Source organism: Pituophis catenifer, unplaced genomic scaffold (assembly GCF_029215685.1).
Source record: "Pituophis catenifer annectens isolate HBS135680 unplaced genomic scaffold, rPitCat1.0.hap2 SCAF_1, whole genome shotgun sequence".
Classification (NCBI taxonomy): domain Eukaryota; kingdom Metazoa; phylum Chordata; class Lepidosauria; order Squamata; family Colubridae; genus Pituophis; species Pituophis catenifer.
Window position 1 is genome coordinate 136697403 of NW_027256881.1, and position 21053 is coordinate 136718455.

The following is a 21053-nucleotide window of genomic DNA, read 5'->3' on the forward strand; positions in this document are numbered from 1 at the left end:
TTCCAGTGGCACCACAGGCGCCAAAGACGCTCCTTTTTTGAGCGCCAGCCCTGTGATCTCGTAAAGCCACTAGAACAGCGCAAATCAGCTGTCTAGCAGCTTGAAAACTTTCTCCCCGGGAAAAGGGAAGAGAGCAGATGGGCATAGGTAGAGCTCCCCAAGGAGCCCCAGGAACAATTCTGGGGCTCGAAGGGTGAGAGCTCTCTGGAAGCCCAACAGAGCTCCGGATCCAGGACGTTTCTGCTTTAAGCAGAAGAAGACGCTGCGACCACCCCTGCAAACAATGCTTGGAATAAACATCATTTAGAAGCAGGCTGAGCAAACTCAGGAGAGATCAGATTTGCAAGTACTGAACTTTAACACCAAATGTGTATTACTTCCTTCTGACTCATTAAGGGGAGAAAGTGAAACCAAGATGGCTATTGAGCTTTAATGGGGCGTGAAAGCGAAAGTTAAAGAGGAAAGTTTCATTTAGCACTAGTAGCCCCTGTTCAAAATTAGAGATTTTTGCTTCAAAAAAAGAAAAAAGATTAAAGACTAAAAAGACTACAGCACTGATTTTTTTTAAAAAAGGATTGATATTATTTAAAGACTGGGAATTCTTGGATTTGGTGGATTTGTTGTTCTGGCTGCTAAATAAATTCAAATTGGAAACCAAAAATGGCTTCAAAACAAGTAAAGACTATTGTTCCCAAAAGTGCTGGGACCTCGCCAGCTCAAACTTCCAAATTGCAATCTCTCTCTGTTCCAACGGAACCACCAATATCAACACTTGAAATGTTTCAGTAAGCCCTTAAAATGCAAGCCTCTGTTACAGAAAAAAAAATTACTTCGGTGTTTGAGGATAAAATTTGAGATGTTGCGGAGGAGATAGTTCAAATTAAAGAGATTATTCAAAAATGGAATTAAGAAATTAGAGAAGATATTATCATGGCAGTTCAAGGTCTGGCAGGCCATATTGAAGCAATAGATGAAAAAGTGGAAGAAGTTCAGCAGTCTAATGAGAACCTGGAAAATAAAATGGGAGAGGTCCAGAATAAGATGGAAAGAGCAGAGGCCGATGTGATAATGATACAATATAGAGATATGGAATTTGCTTTGAGAATAAGAGGCCTCAAAGAAAATAAGCAAGAGAATTTGAGAGAGATCTTTTCAGAAGCATTTGCACAGATAATGGGAGATCAAAAAGCAAATCTTGAATGGCAAATTGACAAAATTTACCATGTCAATTCATGGGTTGCCAGACAGAAACATCTACCAAGAGACATTGTAGTCTATTTTACCACAAGGAGAATACACAATGAAATCCTACAAGTCACTTTTAAAAATAAACTTCAAGTGTAGGGGCAGGAGGTTTTAATACTGAAAGAAATCCCCCCCAAAATGTTGAGAGCCAGAAGGGATTATGCCTTTCTGGTGGAAGAACTGAGAAACCATCAGATACAATACAGATGGGAGGTTCCAGCCGGACTAGTGGTGAACTATTCAGGAGAAAGATATCGTCTTAACTCAGTGTGGAAGGCAAGAGATTTTTATACCAATGTATTAAAGGCTGGATGCCCACAGTCCCCAGAAGCTAGAAGGAAGACGGAATCAGAGGGGGCAAGAAAGGGGGAGAAGGAAGAATCGCTGGCACAGGCCCAAAGGGGAGCTTTGATTACTCAAGAAGATTTAATACAACTTTCAACTACTGCTCAAGCTTTGGAGGTACTCGACAAAATAGAAGAACGTAAGGATTAAAAACAGACCCGAGCAGCAGCCAAGCGTCAAGAAGAATTAAGATTGCAGCAACTACAGATGATGCAAGAAACTACAAAAGCAGAAGCAGTGGGAGGAGCAAGGCCAAAAAGTAAAATGCATGGAGATTTCCAGCAGATGCTCCAAAAGCTTCAGACGGCCAAGAATGGCAACTAGATTTCTGACTTGGAATGTTAATGGCCTAAATTCACCACAAAAGAGGAGAAAAATATTTCATTATTTGAAACAGTTTAAAAATGATGTAATCTGTTTACAAGAGACTCATATTAGAAGTAAAGATCAAAAATATTTAATAAATGCAAGGTTAGGTATACATTTTGTTGCATCTGCTCCCGAGAAGAAGAATGGTATAGTTATATTCCTAAAAAAAGACTTAATTGCCAAATTAATTGAAGCAGATGATCAAGGAAGATTTATAGCAATTGAACTTTTAATAAAAGGAGAAAAAATATTTTTAATTGGAGTATATGCACCGAACCAACAACAGGAAAATTTTTATAAGCTTTTACATTCCAAGTTACTACGATGGGATTACAAATCATGCATTTTATTGGGCAATTGGAATGGAGTTTTGGACACTAAAAAAGATAAGAAGGGGCTCTTGCAAAATATGTCAACGCGTGCTTGATTGCCAAAATTGTTTTTTGAAATGATGGATGATACGGAGTTTAGAGATATCTGGAGAGAGAGGAACCCTGAAGAAAAAGACTTTACTTTTTTCTCTGATAGACATCAATCTTTCTCTAGGATTGATTTCATATTAATTACTAATGATCTTTTTTCTAGGGTGAAGAAGACAAAGATCTGCCCAAGAGTTTTAACGGATCATAGTCCAGTTTGGATGGAATTAGAGTATGGAAGGGGATCTAAGAGGTCTTGGAGGTTAAATGAAAATCTGTTTAGATATGAGGAAAATGTAAAAGAATGTAAAAAATTTATGAAAGAATTTTTTATTATAAATATGCATAAGGGTACATCTATAGAAATGGTTTGGGATGCAAGTAAAGAATATATGAGAGGTATTTTGATATATTTGAATAATAAACATAGACGTAAACAGGAAAAAAAGAAAGGACTTGGAAGAGGAAATTAAAAAGAAAGAACAAGCTTTGATATTGAACCCAGCAGACAAGAAAATAAAAGAGGCAATTAATTTACTGCGAGGGCAATTTAATATGCTAATGGCAGATCAGGTCGCAACTAATTTGTAATATGCTATACATAATACTTTTTGCAATGCTAATAAACCAGGGAGATGTCTAGTCTAGTTAGTATATCTGTTAAGGAAAAAACAAAAGTCACGGATCATAGAGAAAATAGAATATAAAGGTAAAGAGATTTATCAGCAAAACATGATTAAAAAAGCATTTTTAGAATTTTATACGAGGTTGTATGCTAGTGATAAAATTCAAAGTATAGATGTAGATAGATACTTACAGAAAGAGAATATTCCTATAATTACAAGAGAGCAAAGGGAGGGTTTAAATCAACCAATAACTTCCGAAGAGATCATGCTTGCAATTAAGCAGTTGAAAGTGGGTAAAGCCCCTGGGATGGATGGTTTGACAGCTGCTTATTATAAACACTTGCAGTTAGAAATGGTGGGACGACTCAAAGAGTTATTTACCAACATACAATCTGGAGGAGATGTACCCTCATCCTGGAGGACAGCTTTTATTTCTCTGATTCCAAAGGAGGAGCAAGACCACACTCAGCCAAAAAATTATAGGTCTATATCACTTTTAAATACAAATTACAAGATTTTTGCTAAAATACTATCAAATAGGTTAATGACAGTCATGCAACTAATGATTCATAATGATCAAACTGGTTTTATAAATGGTAGACAAATGAAGAGTAATATAAGGCAAGTGGTTAATCTATTAGAGTATTTGGGGAAGAACAACCAAATCCCTGCGGTGCTAATATTTCTTGATGCGGAGAAAGCATTTGATCAATTGAATTGGCATTTCTTATTGAAAATAATAGAAAAGATGCAGTTTGGAGAATATTTTACACAATCTATTAAGGCAATATATCAGAAACAAACAGCGCAAATAATAATTAATGGTAGTTTAACAGATACTTTTAATATAGAAAAAGAAAGAAGACAAGGATGTCCCTTGTCTCCATTATTGTTCATTTTGACTTTGGAATTTTTGTTGAGTAAGAGACGTGGGTCGGACAAAATAAATGGAATTAAAATTAGGCAGTATGATTACAGAGTACGAGCATTCGCAGATGATTTGGTTGTTACTTTAACCCAACCATTACAGTCAGTTGTAGGTTTAATGAATATAATTAAGCAATATGGGCAAGTATCTGGATTTAAAATAAATGCAGGGAAAATGAAGATAATAACTAAAAACATGACTACAAATCAAAAAGATGAATTAGAAAGATTAACAGGATTTGAAATATTAAGTAATATAAAAGTTAAGTATTTGGGGGTTTATATTATGACATCAAATGCGAAATTATTCACGCATAACTATGATCTGCTGTGGCAAAAAATACAGAGAGAGATGGAAAATTGGAAAAAATTACAATTATCCTTGTTAGGAAGAATAGCAGCAGTAAAAATGAATGTTTTGCCTAAGTTTTTGTTTCTTTTTCAGATGATACCAATACTTAAAAAAGATGAAAATTTGAAGATATGGCAGAAGGGTATTAATAATTTTGTCTGGGCAGGGAAGAGACTGAGAATCAAACAAAAAATAATACAGGATATACGTGAAAGAGGAGGTCTCAAAATGCCCAACTTAAGACTATATTATGAGGCAGCTGCCCTATCAGCAATGAGTAATTGGATGAACTCAACAGAAGAAAGAATATTGAATATTGAGGGATATGATTTGGTTTACAGGTGGCATGCTTATTTACTATATGATAAGAAAGTGGATAAGACTTTTAAAAGTCATATATTAAGGAATGCTTTATTGCATGTCTGGAAAAAGTATAAATATAAACTAAATGAGAAGTTACCAATGTGGGTAATACCCAGACACGCGATAGAGAATATAAGTGTAGAGCAAAAACAATATGTGATTACATACAAAGAGCTTCTTAACAAGGAAAGAGGTATACTAAAACTAAAATCTTTGAATCAACTAAGAGAAGAAACGATAATTCAAACATGGTTTCAATATGTACAGTTGCAAGCTAGATGGAGAGAAGATCAGAAAATTGGTATTTTGCAAAATGAGGAGAACTTGGTAAAACAGATTAGAGATCAAAGTCAAATGCATATAAAAAGGTTGTATAATGCATTGGTAGAAATAAATTCGGAAACGAAGTTAGTTAAGGACTGTATGATAAAGTGGGCACAAAATATTGAAGAACCAATAATGATGGAAACGTGGGAAAAAATATGGGTTAGAAATGTGAAGTTTACTGAAACCCAAAATTTAAGAGAGAATTTTTATAAAATGTTTTATAGATGGCATCTAGATCCTAAAAAGCTAGCCTGTATGTATCCAAGTGTGCAACCCAAGTGTTGGAGATGTGAATGTCATGATGCCACGTATTATCATATATGGTGGACATGTAAAAAAATTAAGGCATTTTGGATAAAAATACGGTGGATTATTCAAAATATTCTCAAAAAGAAGATAAAATTTATTCCACAGTTCTTCTTGTTAGGTATAATTACAGATTGTACTGTTATAGAGACTAAGTTGATTTTAAATTTAATAACAGCAGCCAGACTTTTGGTGGCGCAGTATTGGAAGAAGGAAAACTTGCCTACTATTGAAGAATGGACATTAAAAGTAGTGAATTTAGCAGAGATGGCCAAAATTTCAGCGTATTTGAAGGACCATTCAAATGAAAGATATACATCGGAATGGAGAAGATGGATTGACTATATTCAAAACAAATATTGGACTAAAAAGCTTCAAATAGCTTATGAATGAAATCAACTTTTTCTTTTTGAATTATGTTTTGATAGTTGAAAGGGGAGCTAAGAGCAAGAGGGAATTAAGAGCCTACAGAAAGTTAGCATATTTTAACTTATGTTTGATAAATGTTACAAATGGGGGGAGGAGGGAAGAGGGGGGAGGAGGGACGGGGAAAAATTGTTGTAATATTTGATAAAAAAATTTAATAAAAAAACAAAACAAAAAAAACAAAGGTACTTCGATCCCTCCAATGGTGGATGTCCCGAACCATGTCCAAGGGATGCGTGTTCAAGGAGCCCAACCATTTGATTATAACCTTAGATGCCAGCCTCTTTGGCTGGGGCACACACCTCCAGTCCCAGGTGGTGCAATGGCGGTGGACTCAAGATGGATCTGAGGAACAACATCAACTGGCTGGAGCTCAGGGCAGCGCATTTGGCCCTCTGTCACTTCCAGAATACCATCACCGGCCATCACTTTCTGCTTCTAATGGACAATGTAGCCACCAAGTCTTGCATCAATCACCAGGGGGGCACTCGGTCCAATCCCTCATGTGTGAAGCAGAACAATTGGGACTCTGGATGGAGAGGCATATTCTCTCCATCAGGGTGGAGCACATCTTAGGGAGGGCAAATGTGCAGGCAGACTGGCTCAGCAGGACCACTATAGATCACTCTGATTGGTGGCTGTACCTGGATCTTGTCAGAGAGCTGCCCGAGAGGTTCAGCCAGCCAATCTTGGACCTGTTCGCCATCCCAAGGAATGCCCAGTTGCCCAGGTTCTTCTTCAGGTTTGGAACACTGGGAGTGGAAGGGGTCAATGCACTCCACAGCCCTTGGCCCCGAGGGCTCCTGTACACCTTCCCTCCTCTTCCCCTCATTCCAGGGGTAATTAGGAAGGTGTTGGCGGAGAGGGCAGAAGTCCTCCTTCTCGCTCCTCACTGGCCCAGACGCCCTTGGTATGCGGATCTGGTCAGCCTCTCAGTATCCTGACCCTGGAGGATTCCCCAGGAATGGATCTCTCTCAGCCAGAGGTTCTTGGTCCATCCAGAGCCACAATGGCTCCAGCTGACCTTCTGGCATTTTAGAGGAGTATCCCAAGGAAGGACAAATTCTCCACGAAGGTGATACAGACAATTCAAGCCTCCAGAAGGCCATCGACTAACAGGATCTATAATACAACCTGGACAGCATTTTGTTATGGTGCTCCAAGGATCATATTAAGCCCACCTCTGTATTAGTTCCAATGATCCTGGATTTTTTACAGGAAGGGCTGGACAAAGGATTGTCCCCTAACACCATTCACAGACAGGTGGCTGCTCTGTCCACAGTGTTAGCATGCAGAGATCTGGAGTCCCTCACTCATCACCCGATTATGTGGTTTTCTCAGAGGTTCAGTGAACCTAAAACCTCTTGTGGTTCATAGGTACCCACCTGGACCTTCCTTTGGTGCTGCAAGCCCTCACCTCTGTACCTTTTGAGCCATTGAAGACAGCCAGTCTTTGATTCTTATCATTCAAGGTTGCCTTCCTCGTGGCCATCACATCAGCCAGGAGGATATCTGAACTGGCAGCTCTCTCAGTAGGAGAGGACCTTTGTATCTTTCTCTTGGACAGGGTGGTTCTGTGGCTGGACCCCTCCTTTCTTCCCAAGGTGAATTCCTGGTTCCATAGGGCTCAGGAAATCATATTGCCGGATTTCTGCCTGGGGCTGATTCATGCCCTGGAGAAGAAATGGCACTCCTTGGACATCAGGAGGGCCCTCCACAGATGTATCAAGAGGACGGCTTCTATTCGAAAATCTGAATCCCTGTTCGTGTCATTCCAGCCATCTTCCATGGGCAATAAGGTGACGCCATCAACCGTAAACTGGTGGATAGGGGCGTGTATCACCAAGGCCTATGAGACTCAGGCCATTCCACTACATGGGTAAGTAATGGCCCATTCAACCAGGAGTGCAGCAATAATGGCCACATGGGCTACACAGGCCTTGATTGAGGACATCTGTAGGGCGGTGACATGGTCCTCCCCATCGCCCTTTATCAAGCATTACAAACTGGACGCCTTCGCCTCAGCAGAGGTGGCCTTCGGAAAGAGAGTTCTCCAAAAGATTCATACAGCCTTGGGGACCCTGGACCGAACTGCTGCCCACCCTTAGGACTGCCGGCTTTGGTATGTGCCATCCTTGAATTCTCCTGTCAGCACACTGGAGAAGGGGGGTTGGTCTTACCTGATATGCTCCTTCTCTGTATGCTGCGGGAGAATCCAAACCCACCCTGGTGACCATATGGTCCAGAGTCCAGGCATGGCCAATATCATCTCTGGAACTATAACTAGTACAGGGCTACGCCTTCATCAAAAACTGCGCTCAGACAAGCAGAGGAGGCATGGCTAAACTTTGACAACTATCTCTGGGCAGAAAGGCAAGTGTCAACCCATCCTTGGATTCTCCCGCAGCACACAAAGGAGTGTAACAGGTAAGACCAACGCCCCTTTCCCTTTAACACCCTCAGTTCCTCCATACATCATGGGGAGAGATGGGTTCCATGAAAGCAGAAAGGTTGTATAGACAATCCAACCCAGATCCTGTATATCACAGGTGTCAAACTTGCCGCGTCATGTTGCCGTCACGATGTTTCATGACGTTTTTTGCATTTGTGGAGCTGGAGGGGGGGGCATGGCCTGTACCTGGTGCATCTGGCCCACAGGCCACCAGTTTGACACCCCTGCTGTATATTTAAATTCATTTCATCTCACACTACTCATTAAAGAGCATGATTAATATTTGCTTTTCTGTCCAGCAGGTGATTTTTTTTTTAAAGTAAATTAGTAAGTACAGTTACATTCCCCAGCCTTACAAGTAAGGTGAAGTTGGAATTGGCAAAGGGTAACCTAATTTATGATGGCATATCTTTCTGCTGGTTGAAGGACTGGTGGATAACACTTTAACTTGATTTTTTTGGGAAAGCCTTACATCTCCTTAAGTGAACTTTGAAAATAATGTAAGGCAAAATGTCTCCATTAGTCCCAAGATGTGACTGCATGCTAAGAAGAGAATAATTGTTCAGTCTTCCAAATATCTGTCAACCTTCTTCTTTCTTTTCTAATTAGCCATTTATATAAAGCAACTAGTGCTATTGAAAGAATGTATTGTTACTGATAAGTGCTTGTGATTACCTCATCAGTAGTCATAATGAATCATCCCAGAAACAGTCTAATTGTGCTCAACTGATCTCTCCTGGCTTCATGTTTGAATAATAGCATATTATTAGCACCTCTATTTGTAGAAGACTGAAGCCACTGTATAGGCCTCCAGAAACTCAAAAATATGATTGAGAGCTCTTTGACAATCAACTTTTTCCCTTCTCAGAAGTGATGGTGGCATAGGCTATCTATGGGTGAAGTCCATTTCTCAATAGACATTGATTTCTTTCACAAGGTTATGCTTGTATCTCTTCCTCTCTATAATCCCTCTGCCTCCATTAGAATATAGAACTCAGAACCTTCAAAAAGCTGATTTTGAAGACATGCTAGATTCTTCAGAGTAGTCAAGGAACTAACCACATCAAAGGTAAATTGCACTTGCATTTTACCAGTTGCACACTTTATGTAGTGTAGCACCTTTTTACTGTAAGCCTGTTAAGAGCCTGTTGGCTTTGAAGGACAATGCCAGGATTGAAATAAAGAGATGTGTCCAAATCTGTCTCCCAAACTTTGAACTACAACAGGGGTTCTCAAACTTTATGATACATTAACTCTCTAAAATAATACTTTTGTGCCATCCCCAGCATAATACTGGTACAGGTAGTCCTCAAGCTTACATCCATAGTGACCATTCAAAGTTACAGTGGTGCTGAAAAAATTGATGTATAACCAACCTTTGGAATTGTGGTCATTGCAACACCCCTGTGACAGTGGTGGGTTTCTACCTGTTTCAGGAGAGCTGGTAGTGCCGGTGATGGGAGGCTCCACCCACCCGCCTGGACATCATCACGGATGCTTTGTGCATGCGCAGAAGGTTCTGCTCATGTGCAAAAGCGCAGCATGCAAGCAAAGCGAGCACACACACACGCTCACAGTTCTGAACCAGCAGAGACGGTAAAGAGCCCACTACTGCCCTGAGATCACATGATTGCAATTTGGATCCCTGGCTCAGCATTATGATGGTGCAGGAAGCTGTAGATACTTAATTGCCATTTGTGATCTTCCCTGCCACTTTCCCATAAGCAAAGTCAATGGGGAAGCCAGCAAATTGTTCCAGTAAGTCACTCTGGCTTTCCTGCATTTGTCCAGCACCATGCCTTCCATTTTATGGCTTTATTGTACTCGTGCAGTGTTGCAACTCCCCCTCTCTCAGCCTCCCCAACTTGCATACAGACTGTGTGCTGGGCCTCCCCAACTCTCCACAGCACCTGTGGAGTGACTCCCATCCCTTCCAGCTTAATGCATCTTGTGGTTACAACAGTTTTCTGAGATTGTCATTGCTGAGATGGGGTTACCTGACATTGTGTTTTACAACTGCATTATTTAGTGATCTCCTGGTCTCAATTGCCATCCTGTGCTACGACTAATATTTAGATAGATATCATGAAGAATTAAGCTTTCTGTAGTTGAGTGAGGTTTTTCACTGCCCTCTAAAAGCTGAAGAGATCATTTCCCATCACTTCCAGTCAGTCCATTTGGGATGATAAAACAGGAATTCTCCACAGACCTAGAAGGGAGGAAAATCTGATGCTGAAGATTTAGTTCAGGGTGGGCCACTTGCAGTGATACCACAGCTTGTGAGATGTTTCCTCAAAAGCAGCACTTCACTAGCCTGCATCCTGCTGAGAATGAAAGAAAGCAAGGGAAAGGGGCTAAGGCAGATGAAGCAGGTGGACTGCATCCCCCCCCCCCAGGCACTCCTGAGATTCAAGTATGGCATGGCTATTCTCCTGGGTGGAATGGACCTCAGAAGGGCCCTGCTGCCTCATTTCAGGATAATCACTTCAGCATACAAGTACCATAGGAAAGAATTTTGGAAAATATAACTTGCTAACTCCCTTTAGAAACTCAGCTGGAGTTCTTCACTAAGGAGAACTGCAAAGACCGATAAGTACTTTTAAGAGTTTTCTTTGCCCAATGCTATCAGCCTCCTCAGGAATGCACAGTTAAATGTTGGTATATTTTAATGAAAGCTTTCATGCCAATTTAGAATCAGCTAAAGCCAGCAATACTATTGGGCAGATTCCCAAGAACGCTTTGCAACATATCAACCCTTCATGGAGAACACACCGCAATTTGTTGGCAATGAATTTGATTGCAGCTCATCAAAGTACCCTTTTGAAGAGATGCTTCAAGTATAGAGACTCTGTATATCTATAAGATGGAACAGCTGCCATGCATTGTGCCAACAAGCATAATGGTTTCTGAACATACACAAGGATTTTCATACATAAACAAATGTATTGTTTATTGAATTAAAGCAGATCATTGAATTGGATCAGCAGTGCCTTTTGATCCTTTGTGGAAACAACAGAGTGGATTACCTCCATAAAACACACAGAAGACTGTCACATGAATAAAACTAGTTTTATTATGGATTATAGTTAGTTTCTATGTTAAAGAGACAGTTTTCCTGAGATACAGCTGATCATGTCAAAAAACAGGTGAATGCAAGTTTTTAGCAATGGAAATCTATGCAAACAGAGCCAAGGTAAGTGTGGAAAACAGTTCCCAGTGCTGCCTTTTAAGCTTCTTGTGAAGAATTAAATCCACAGAGCATAACATCCCTTATTATTAATAAAGGAATCAATTATCACACACCATCAATTTACTGTTCATATTCACTGTATAATGCTTCACAGGTTTAATAACCATAAAGGTATGTGAGGAATTTTAAAAAAGAATAACTGTTTTTTAATTCCATGGTGTTTCAGTTATCTAACAAAACCAAATTTTTCATAACAAAAATTAACATAAATTCAAATGAAGGTTTTTGTCCCAATTCTTTTTAAGTTCTGCCTAAAGAGATTTTATCAGTTATTAGAGAAGCCTCTTGAGCTTATACGTTTCATTTAATTTTATTTGTGGCCTTGAATAAAATAGGGAGACTGTAAAATGTATAAATTGCAAAATGTATGAGTTGATTTTGTTTCTCTATATTTTTAAGTATGCAGATAAAAACAAGCTAAAGTGATATATAATCAGGGACAGGCAGGAGATAAATCAGGATCTGTTGGCAGTACTTTGGGTGATTTGCAGTAATTGGCAAGGATTTTTGGATTCAAATTTTCTTTTAGTAACAGTAGCAACTGCTTAATTTTAAAATCCATTAAATTATATTTCTGGAAGCTCAACATAGCTAGAAATGGACCTTTGTTTCAAGGATTGTAAGACCCTTTCTGTTAAAGCACAGGTGTCAAACTTGCCGCGTCACGTTGCCATCACGTGATCTATCGCGATAGTTTTCCCCTTTGCGGAGCTGGGGTGGGCGTGGCCTGTGTGTGACGCATCTGACCCACGGGCCGCCAGTTTGACACCCCTGTGTTAAAGGGTCACCAAGCAGAATTTTCAGAACTGCAATGCCCTCCTTCCATCTGTTCATTTCCATTACTAAATGCTTTAATATGTTGCTATTTAAAATCACACTTTTCATTGCATCTCTCTATCTCTATCTATCATCTATCTATCACCTGTCATTCCTGCTTTCTTATAATTATAAAATTATTTTTATTCTAAAATAATAAAATTATTATTGTTTTCTTATTACTTATTTGACAGCTAATTTCTTATGGAAATTAGTGTATAACTCCAGAATGCTCTGGATTTTGCATATCTAGCATTATTGCAACTTAGGTGTGTTTAAAGAAAAAGAAAATAGCGTTATTTTAGTTCTGTTGCCCTTAAATCTATTTAGCTGCCGCTATAGAATATAATGCTGCCTTCCAAATAAGTGATGAATAGAAGATGAATTGCTTATTAAACAAACAACAGTACAAACCCCAGGAGATTTAACAATTTTAGAGAACCCTCCTCTTTTGTAGATACCAAGTATATTAGAAGAGATAACCTCAGGTTAACATCCTAACTTTTATTTGGTTGTATCTTTAAATTGGTGATAAGAGAGTGAATTTGATATAGTGTTAAGGCACCAGGCTAGTAACTGAATAAGGGGAGTTTGGGTTTCTCCTTAGCTTTGGGCTAGTTACTCTATCTCAGGTCAGAGAACGATACAATGGCAAACCACTTCTGAAAATCTTGCCAAGAAAACTCCAGGGACTATTCCAGCTAATCACTAGGAGTGAAGATAAACTCATAAGCACCAATCCCCCTCCCCAAACAGTCTAAATCAGAGTTCCCCAATCTTTGTGGCTTTGTGGACCACCCGGGAGGGGAAGAAGATGGTTCCCCATGAGCAGTGAGAAAGCATGCACGTATGCAGATCATTGGTGGGTTGCCCCCGGTTTGGAGTGGTTATATAGAACTGGTAGTAAAACCGGCAGGAGGCTCTGCCCACTGACCCCGATGTCATCAGAATGCTTCTGCGCACAGTCCCATTGTGAACCAATAGTAAAGGTAGGTAGAACCCACCCCTGATGCAGCTCCATTTGTGTGCCCGCTGCTCATGCAAATGGAGAACATCTGATGCTTGCACAAGTGGGGATTTGTGCACATGCACTCACCCACCACTTCTGTGGCCCAGTTCTGAACGGCTAAAGGCCCGGAAATGGGCTGCGGTCCGAGGATTGGAGACCCCTGCTCTATATACCCTTTTGACACTTAGCCATCTTCTTTCTTTTGAGGTGTGCATTTGAAATGGATAAGGTTAAAAAAAATATCTCCAGAATAGGTTATGTAATAGCATTTCCAATTGACCCCATCTAAAATTGTTAGACTACAGTGCCCACTCTCCCCAACACATTTAGAAGGTACAGATTATGGTATAACACTGCATTTTCTTGACATAGTATACGGTTAATATATTTGTCTTAAGACTGAGAACATGTATCGAGAATTTGTGAACTTCTGGATATTTTTGTCTCTACCAGTAATTGGGAATAAAAAGGTTTTACTGCAAGGCCACCTATAGGCCCATTGGTTCTCCAGTTCTAAAACAGTTTTGTTGCACTTGTGATTGCATATACTGATTTTAAAGTTTTTACTGGCACTACCTGCCAGAAGTGCTCATTGACTGTGGTAGTTAACCAAGCAAATAAATAAACAATAGAAGTGCATTAAAATTATATACAATAGGAAAAATATTTTGTATACGGGGGTGGGAGAAAGTTCTTCAACACATCCATGAAATAACTATTCTTTTCTTATTATAAATTAGCTGTCTTTTGTTAAATACTAAAATAGCTTGCTGACTGAATGTTAAAGTTTCTGAGGTCATTAGCACACAACTGAGTCAACATATATTACAAGTCTTCCACACCTCTGCAAGCAGGCAGGTTCAGAAACCAAATAAATAACAAACAAAATACATATTAGAAAATGAAAATCAAGCTCCTTTCAAATATGTTGAAGCAGCAGTCAGGAAGTGCCTCAGTATTCACTGTGTGCTTCTGTTGAAGTTATGTACTCTTGTTGATCTTGTAATTAAAGGGTAGTGAAGTGAACTGTAGCATAGGGCATATTAATTTTATCTTGCATTCATAGTTGACCTGCCTACATTTGCTTTCACTGAGTTTACTGAAATTTGAGGTGCTTGAAGATAGCATTTCCCAGCTGAAAAAAATAAGTTTAGAATAAGTTGCTTGTATTTAGGATTCTCTTCTTTCCTCCCAACAAATATACTTGCTAAGGAAACATTGGGAAAGGAAAGAAGGTTTAGTAGTGTAGGTATGGATGTGTCAATGAGGTCACAAAATAAAATTGTGTTCATTAATTCTTCCAGCATGTGAGAAAGGAAAAGTATATTTAATATATTAAAAATGAAGCAGGGCTTAAGCCGCATCATTAAGATAAATGGGAGCACTGCAAAAGTGAAAGTGACCAGAAGTTTGTCATTATAGTTGAATATTCTATAACTTGGATAATATGTCACTTAATCCTACTACCTAGTGGACACATGGCAATTGCTGGAAGGTCCTCTCTTCCAATTAAAAATCTCCTCTTAATTCTGTAGGGATTGTACAAGGCAGCTTCAGCTCCAAGGTCAAAAACTGGAGTGTCACTTGGCTTGATGGCAGTCCATGCTATTGTGTTGGGAGGAAAAATCTGCAGTTTCTATTGTTTTACAGATTAATGCAATAGAATATGCTTTAATTTCTTTTCTTTTTTTTTCAAATATTCAGATATTTTTCAGATATTTTCCTAAGTGGGTGCACAGTTCTTGCACCTACCTTATTCATGATTTGACCAAGGGAGAGAATGTACAATCTTTCATTGAATAATCACCTTCCAGGCATCAACAGACTGTCTGGCTTCTCCTAATAAAATATGGAAAGGAAGAATATGAAGCATAGTTCCCATGTCCCATGGGACTTAAAACAAGTTTGGTAAACATGTGTAGCTTGTGTGAGGAAGCCTAAGATTCAGTTTTTGGCTAGGGAGGCAAAATGATCTGATGTAAATGTGATGTACCTCTTTTCATCAAGGTCTCATGTTGCACAAAGCACTTTGTTTTTCTACAGAGACAGGATCTGAGACAGCATTTATCTATCTCCCCCTCCTGTAACAACTCCCTCAGTGAAGGGAAATCAGAGATTACATCTCTCTGTCAAATTCTACAAGACTGACAGCTGTCATACACTTGGGTCTTTTTTTTTCCTGCCAAGTCCTAGCCAAGTGTCTCAATTGCTTAGGCAGGAGCAAATGGCTTTAGTTACTCTTTTAGTGCCTTTAGTGCAATTAATAAGGAAAAGCTTCCATTCCGTACAATAGAAAAGTCTTATATCATGCTATTATTGGACAAAACACTGCAGCTAGCATTTGAATGAATATATAAAAGCAAAAATTAAATTTTGTGCACTAGTAACAGAAAGAAATGGAAGTGAAAATGAGCTGCTTAGAGATGAATAGATGGTGCTTGCAAATTTAAATTGGCTCATTTCCACTTCTTCCATTTAATGCAGTAGATCCACAAAGATACAGAATGCTTTTCTTCTAAATATTGTTAAAAAGAGCCTAGAAAGGTAGCAGCTCTATCAAGGAAGTCTAGTGCCAAAAATAAATAAAAGTTATTTCATGGAGTTCTATTTTATTACATAATGCAATTCCATCAGGTTGACTTTTGGCATTAGACTATTGAGAAAATTGCCCTGACAACCCACCTAGATATAATATGTAACTACACTGCAATTGGAGGTATAAAATATTTCTAATCCACCCTGTGCAAAGTGTTACTTGAATGCCTTGTGCCACCTTGTTTTAGAATAGTGAAACTGATGTTACCTGTAGATGGTACATTTCCCAGAAAATGTAGGAAGTATCTTATATTGATTTTTTTTTTTTTTTTTGCAAATCCTGAACAATGTTAACAATCTTTATGCACCAACATTATATCCTCAGGCTCCAGGCCTCTTTGGGCCTAATGAATATTTTTATTTAGTTTTAGCAAGAGATTTCCCCAGCACACTAGAAGACAGAGTTTAAATGCATTCAGCTTCACCAGCAAGATGGTGATTGGATTCTCCTCAAACATATTTTTCAATTATTGAGATTTTTCAAAATGCATTTTAATTGCTTGCTTTTCTAAACAAACTTGATGTCTTCTTCAGTATGAGTGTTGATCTGGCTGGCTGGATCTTGGTTGATATATGAATTGTGGAGTGGGGAATCAGTCTGCATTCTGCCTTTCCTCAGTCATGTATAGCACCCCTTTGTTTATATTTACATTGCCACAACAACCCTAGGAGGCAGGCTAGACTGAAAGAGAACCACAGGCCCAAATTGTTCCCAATCCCAGTCCAATACCTTAACCAATGAATCAGTTAATTGATTCTCATCTAAAAATGCCCAGGAATCAACAACGAAAAAGGCTGGATCAGAGTAAAATCTTATTTGGTTCAGCTTTCTCTTCTAGAAGTGCAGCGGCAGGCAATATATTGGTGGCCAGCAGGTATAGTTAACATGGCGGTGGGGAGGTTATGAAAAGTTTGGTAGCTGGGAAGATAATATGTAGTTGGAGACACTGCATGTGAACAAGGCCAGAATTTTATGTTCTTTTGCTTTCCCTCATTTTTTTTGAAGGGGAACTTTGTTTTTAAAAACAAAGTTAGGCATCTTTCTGAGCTTGCACTGGAGACTTCACGGATTTCCAAAATGGTAGAAAATCATGGGGCTGATATTTAGGCAAAAGAGGTTCTGGAGCACACAAAGAACTCCAAATCACTCCTATTACAATAGTCAACCAGAATGTCTCTGGAAATTCCACAACAGAAGGCAGGAGCATGCTGCCTTCAATAGCGAACAAGCCATATCAACATCATAACTAATTGGCAGCCAGTGATAGCCTTATTCTTTGCTGAATATGTCTAATCCGATGCCCTTTTCAAATCATCAGCCCTCATTCCTTTTTTTGGTAAGGCATTTTGTAAATTCACTAGGTATTCTGTGAAATGCATTTGATTGCCTGCCAGTCGTGCTCGCTAGGTGACACCTACAATCTATTATTCGTTTATGAGACAAGAAAGACCCCTTCCTATCTATTTTCTCCATACCATGTTGAAATTTATATAGTTTTTGTTATGTTGTGGGCTGGGGTAGGCAAGAACAGACAGCATAAATACAACAGCATTTATTGACTTAACTGGAACTCCTGAACTCCTGCAATTTATACTCTGGGCCCACAGGGCCTCAACCAATCATAATACTTGAAAAAGCCGCCCAAATATGAACGTTCTAAGTTTCCCTCCAAAATAGTTGAAGTTAACAGTTAGGGTCATCTAAACGTTAGTTTTACTTTAGCAGGGCTTAACACAACTATATGTATTCAATACATAACAGTTTTCTCAACCTTGCACATCCTTCTTTTTCTTAATTATTATTTTTTTAAAAAACAAACAAACAAACCAAATGCTATAATTTGTGAGGAAAATAATACCAAAACTGAACCCTACATTCTCATTCTTTATAGCCTAGAGAGAATTGGAAGTTTGAAAGAAAAGTTTGGACATTTCTTCATGTAAGTGCCAGTGACATTAAAAAAAAGAAAATTCTTCTCAGAGATATGGGAAGAATTAGGACTCAAGACTGGCAGGGATGGGAATCTAGAGGAAGGAGACAACTGACAAAACCTGTATTGTGACATTTTAAGGCAAATTTTGCTTCCTACATGAAGTGTGACATCATGACCCAGGTACAAAGAGGCAGAGCTCTTGCATCACATGAAAACAGACACTTCCTCATTGTGGAAACTGACGCCTATGCTAGGAATATGACTTGAGATTGTACCTAGGGGCCACAATCTGTTTCTTTTCCCATCAAGTCATTTTCAATTATAATAATATAATTCAATAATATTTTCAATTATTCTAGTCTGCCCTACAAGGCCATTCTGACCATTATCAGAAACCAGGATATCTGGTATGCCATGTGTTGCAAATAGGTTTTGCATTGTCTTAATTAATGCTTCAGAAGTAGTAGATGACATTAACTTGACTTCCACCCACTTGGAATATGAGTCTACCACAATTAAGAACATATGTCCCTGTACTGGGCCGGCAAAGTCTATGTGGAGTCATGACCAAGGAGTTCTTGGTTTGTCCCACTCAGTTGGTGGAGCTCTTGGGTGGGGGGGGGTTGGTCTTGACTTTTGGCAGCCTGTACACCCCGAGACCCAATCACAGATGTGTTAATCCAATTTTGGCCACCACAGGTAGCTTCTGGCCAAGGACTTCATTTTGACTATGCCTGGGTGGCTTTCATGTAATAAGGTTAGTATTTGTTTCCGTAGTGTGGCAGGAATGACAACCCTATGTCCTCATAATAAACAGCCCTTCATCGTTGACAATTCAAATTGCCTTTCCTTGTAAGGTTTATATTCTGGGTCCACAGGTCCTGAGGACCACCCTCTCTTAGTTCAGTCCAATACCTTGGAAATTATTTTATTTTTGGCCAAATGTATAACCATGTCTCTAGCAGTCAGAGGGTTAGGCATTTCCTCAATTAGCAAAACATTGCAAACAGGGGCAGGGTCTTCTACAGCCGTGGGAAGTGGGCATCTACTCAGAGCATCAGCGTGTGCCAGGTGTTTATCAGGGTGATGCTTTAAAGTATAATTGTAAGCAGCTAAGAATACTATCCACTTTGTCATTCTTGGTGAAAGGATTGGAGATGTTTGCTTGTTCCCTGCAAGTATACCTAGTAAAGGCTTATGATCAGTAACCAAAGTGAAATGGTGACCATACAAGTAAGCATGAACTCATTTGACCCCAGTGAGTAGGGCCAACTCCTCCTTGTGAATTTGCCCATAATTCCGTTCAGTTGGAGACATGGTTCTGGAAAAATATGCCATAGGTGCTTCTAAGTTGTTAGGCAATTTATGACTTAAAACGGCCCCTATGCCATAGGGGGAGGCATCATATGTTAAAACTAATGGGAGATGGTCATCGTATTGTAGTAGTAGGCTGTCTGAGGTTAGAAGATGTTTTACAGCTTTAAAAGCGGCCGCTTCGCGAGATCCCCACAACCAAGGTCTTTTGGAATCTAGAAGTCTGTGTAAAGGGCTCTGCTACTGAAGCCTTGTGAGGCAAAAACAAACTTTAAAAATTTAGGAGGCCCAAAAAGACTTGTAATTCTGTTCTATTTTTTGGAATAGGGGCTTCATGAATGGCTCTGACTTTAGCCTCAGTTGGATGGAGTCCGGAGGCATCTATTCTGTATCCAAGGAATTCTACTTCCTTTACAGCTAATTGACACTTCTCTTGCTTTAATGTGAGCCCTGCTCCCTTAAACTTTGTTAATACAGCTCTCAGGCGATCTCGTAATTGAACTGTATCTTTAGCGGTTATCGGGATATCGTTGAAATAAGGTACACCCCCTGGGATTCCTTGGAGAAGTCTCTCCATTAATCATTGGAATATCCCAGGGGCCACAGTGACCCCAAATTGGAGCCTATTGCATTTGAATGCATCCCTGTAGGTCACTACAGTTTGTGCCTCTGCTGTTGCTTTATCTACCGGGATTTGCTGATAGGCCTGGGTAAGATCTAACTTAGCAAAAATATTGCCTTGGCCCAATGAGTGAACCAAATGTTGCACGACTGGCACAGGATAGGCTGAATTTTGAAAGGCCTTATTTAATGTGTACTTATAGTCAGCACAAATTCTTACTGAGCCATCTGGTTTTACTGGAGTGACTATGTGTGTCTCCCATTTTAAATGGTCTACACAGGCTCAAGTACCCCTTGGGATATTAGCTTGTCCAGTGCAGTATCTACTCTTTGCCTTAACGCAAAAGGAACTCTCCTGAGCTTAAGTCGTATAGGTGCTATCTGGGGATCTAAATTAAAGGAAAGGGGTTTTTCCTTGTACTTACCCAGGCCCGTGGTGAAGACATCGCTGAACTCCTGCATGATATCGGTAAGAAGGGGTTCTTGTATTTGGTGTATGCCTGAAATTGAAAGGCCCAGGGAATGAAACCATTCCAGGCCTAAGAGGCTGGTCGCTGTTCTTCCACGACAATGGTAGGAAGAAATCCCGAAAAGCTACCATATTGAACGTGGAAAGGGCAGGTGCCTAGAATGGGAATAAGTCTGCCCTGATGATCTCTTAATTTAGTCTAGAGTGATTTAATGTTATTTTTGGAAAAGTGAGGGACTAGCCTTTTAATAGTATGCCAGGACATCAGGGACATGGAGGACCTTGTGTCCACTTCCATTTTACACAGAGAGCTTTCAAATTGGATGGTGATAAAATTTTTCTTTTTATTGTTTCCAATTGCATTTCCAATTATATTTTCAGGGGGGGGGGTAGCTATCATTGTTTACTGTGTAGCAGTCCTCACTCCTGTTGTAATTTTTGAATTGTGTTTTCTTAAATTTGGTTGGTCTTTCTATAGTTTTTGAAGTTGGTTGTGTGGCTCTGCACACTTTAGCTAAATGACCCTTTCTACCACATCTCAGACAGTCTGCGTTCCAAAACTTGCAGGCAGGTCTCATATGCTGTCCACCACAGCTCAGGCAGGACATCTGGTTTGTTGTTTTGTCTTTGTTGTCTTTCCAGTCTCTGGGTTGGCTGAGGCGATTTACATCTTCCTCCTCTTCTTCCACTGTGTCCCCTTCTGTGTCAGTTGTCTCAGAATATACAGCCTCTGCTTTGGCGGGAAATTTAGTAATAGTTTTTTGTGTCTCAGAGGAAGATTTATTGGACAGTTCAGCAGCTCTTACCTCATCCAGAGCCATTTGAAGGGGGAGTACTGTCTTTGTCAGCAGGTGGCGTTGTAGTTTTAGATCTCTGATGCCACATACT